Raw genomic sequence first — 3,591 nt, 5'->3', positions numbered from 1 at the left:
TAATTAAACTCTAAATTTTTAATTCAACAGCAGCACCATAATCCTTGAGAACAATATTTGATGGTAGTTTCTTTGTAGGATTCCACAGCTTCCAGAATATTATTCTATTGCTCTTGTTTCCTCTTCCAACAGGATTAAACATCTTTTTTCTATTTAATTACTGAAAGGATAGGATTTTTTCCCTTTTTGTTTCTTTTTCAGGTTTTTTCTGAAGGATCAAAAGTCATTGTAATATTTTAAATAAATGCGCTTTCTATTCTATTGAGTAATAGAAATGAGTAACACAGAATTACTTTTTTAAATGCATAGTATAGAATAAGTAACACAGAATTACATTTTTATACACGTGTCCTAAAATACGCTATGATTAATCATAGAAGTACTGTGTAACAAATCATATAAACAAGACTAGTAGTAGCAATAATGGATTTTTTGAGATAGGATTTTTGCAAGTTTTTAATGCTAAATTAGAATCATTAGTAATTTATGAATGATCAGTACATTTAAAATAAAATTAATAAATGTAATATGACATAACCATCTGCAGAATACAAATATTATCTGAGGTTTTTATTGAACATATTTAGGGTACTTGGGCCCTATTTAGGTCTATATGTATTAGGATTGAATGTAATCTGAAAGTTTGGCATTATTCTCATGAGAAATAAAGGAAAATGCAGGCCAAAAATATCAAAATATTCATAAATACCCAAAACTCTGTAGTAGTTTGTTTCTCATAAAAATTTTAAATTTTATCTCATGCTTGTTGAGTGAACACTGTATATTAGTCACTATGGTACACATATTTAATCTTCAAAATGACTCTAAATGTGAGTCGGTGGAAAAAGACCCAAAAACTGAAAGTGCTTTATACTATTTTCTCAGTCAACAACAACAGTAAACACAGAAGACTTCTCTGGCCAAATGTGTTGGTTTTTTTTCCTCACACACCAAGCAGCAGACACCAGCTGGATGTCCTCTAAGTTAATTTAATTATGATCCGGGAGATACAGCCTTAGATATCACAGGTTGAGGGCTCAGTCCCACAAGACTGCCCCCACTTCAAGCCTGGATTCCCACAACCTGCTCTTTGGATTTGACTAATTTACTAGAGCGACTCACAGAATTCAGGGAAACTTATATATGCTGGTTTATTATTGTGAACTAAAATAAAATCCTAAACTCATTCACTGATTTAACAGACCCTTTCTTGGCCAAGAAGGCCCCAGAAAAACCTTACAAATGAGTCCCCAGCCGTGACTGGACAAGAAATCAGACACATTTCATTATACCCTCTCCCTTGTTAACTACTATTAGACTTTCTTCCCTAAGGATTAAACAGAACCAGCCTTTCTTAAAAGACTTGCTCCACTGCTGATCAACTGCCTCATGCGGCTCCTCACTTTTTGCAGTTTCAGCACTATAACTGACCAACATTCCTTCCTGATAAGGGGAGTGGTTCTGGCCAGTCTAGGGAGGATGCACAAAGGGTTTTTGTGTCCTCTGCTTCACCTTTTGACATCAGAGTGCTGAGAATTCCACTCTTAGATCATGCTAATGCCACCATTTTTTGTACCTCTAAAGGGGCCACCATTTTTGCAACCTATAAAGGGGCATGAAGCTCAATTGTGCATACACATGCTTCTTCTTTCATAAAGATTCATGACACCTCCTATACCTTATTAAATATTTTATTTGGCCACCTGGTTCATCATAAATTCCTGCTCCCATACTATTCCCAGTAAGTACATGCTCTTGGCTTCTGCCTGAGGCTATTGCTTCCCAGCCTGCAAGATCACCGGCCTGTGAGCTGCAACACGTTATGAGAAATATAGCTCTCGTTTCCTAATTTATGAACCTCATCGTTTTTCAGTTGACATTACAAAGTATATTACAAAGGATACAGATGAAGAAATGCATATGGCAACATGTAAGGGAAGAGTCAAGGAGCTTCCACGCCATCCCTAGAGTGCCACCCTCCAGCTATCTGGAAGCTCTACAAACTCTGTCCTTTTAGGTTTTTATGGAGACTTCATTATATAGGCATGATTGATTAAACCATCGGCCATTGGTTATAAACTTAACCTTCAGCTCCTCTCACCTCTCTGGAGGTTGGGAAATGGGGCTGAAAGTCCTAATCCTCTAATCCTTCCTTGGTCTTTCAGCTGACCAGCCCCCATCCTGAAGCTACCTAAGGGATTCCAGCCATCATTCAATCATTAGCATAAAAAGAAACATCACTTTGGAGTTTCTGAGGATTTTAAGAGTTGTATGCCAGGAAAGAGGATTGAAGACCAAATATATATTTCACAATATCACAAAAATGCAAACCCATTTAACAGATGAGAAAAGTGTCCCAAATATTTTGCCTAAAGTCACACAGAAAGGTGGGAATATTTTATTTTTCCCTTTATTAAGTGATTTTCAAAATACTCAGTTGGTTACCTGATATCCTCCAAATTCTGATCTCAAAGTACCATTTCCCACTTAAAGGAATCTGATTCCTTAGAGAAGTGGATGATTTCAGGTTTGAGGGAGGAAGATAAACCTGGAACATTTTGTCATGCAATTTATACAAACATCTGTCTTATATTATTGAGACAGCTTGCAGGGACTTTGTCTGACCAAAGGTGGAACAATCTGAGCATCAATAAAAATGATAACTAAGCGTAGTTTAGATGATTTTTAAATGAACAGAATATAAAAACAAATATTATTAAATACACATAGAAAGCGAGCAGGTCCTTGAATAACAGTTCAATCAATATTGTTTCTTTATAACATTGACGAGGAAAAAAAGCCAATTCTCGGGGTGGGGGTTACTGTTTGTGTGGAGTTTCCAAGGTCTTCTCATGTCTGTGTGTTTTCCCTGGGTATTCAGTTTCCTCTCACATTCCAAAGATGTACACTTCGGGTTGGTTGTCCCAGTCTGAGTGAGTGTGTTTGGGGGATGGGTGTGTGTGTGAGCGTGTCCTGAAATAGAGTGCCATCCTGTCCAGGACTGGTTCCTGCCTTGTGTCCTGTGCCACTGTGGTGGGCTTTGCCACCTGCAACCCTGAACTGGAGTAAGCAGGTTGGAAAATGAATGAATGTAAATTATTGTAAAATAAAAACCCCAAAGTATATGATAATCACATAAATGTACAATAAATGTTATGGGATAAAAGCACTGAGTGAGCCCACCATATATATTATCGTTTGATTTTGAACTTTGTGATGACAAAAGGTGCTCCTTACAATTTTCATTTTACTGACACTTATTTTTTGATTTAACCCACCACCACTATGATAGGACCACTGCCACTCACTGATCCACCAAAAATTGGGTGATCGATAATGATGTTACATGTTTTTATTAAACTTTCTTAAATGTATGTGTAGCTCACATTTATTTCAATGTTTAACATTAGAAGTGTTTTGGATCTTTATTTAGAAGTTTGGTAATGTTTTTGTGAACAGGAAATGCAGTAGGAACTTAACTCTTTTTTATTCGATTTAGCCTATGGTAAAATTCGTTGTTATACATTGTTGCACTTAAAGTGGCAGTTCCCAAGAAGCTATCACCTATGTTAAGTGAAGACTTACTGTATA

General features: G+C 36.5%; 1 pseudogene across 1 annotated transcript in view; it reads right to left on the bottom strand.

The window, feature by feature from the left end:
* LOC105814913 overlaps positions 1–3,591 on the bottom strand; it is an 11,592-nt pseudogene that overhangs the window by 1,563 nt on the left and 6,438 nt on the right. The gene's annotated exons all lie outside the window — the stretch shown is intronic.

The sequence above is a fragment of the Propithecus coquereli genome, unplaced genomic scaffold, assembly GCF_000956105.1.
Source record: "Propithecus coquereli isolate 6110/MARCELLA unplaced genomic scaffold, Pcoq_1.0 Scaffold31, whole genome shotgun sequence".
Taxonomy (NCBI): domain Eukaryota; kingdom Metazoa; phylum Chordata; class Mammalia; order Primates; family Indriidae; genus Propithecus; species Propithecus coquereli.
Note: the sequence above shows the minus strand (reverse complement) of the source record. Positions and strands in the feature narration are given on the sequence as shown.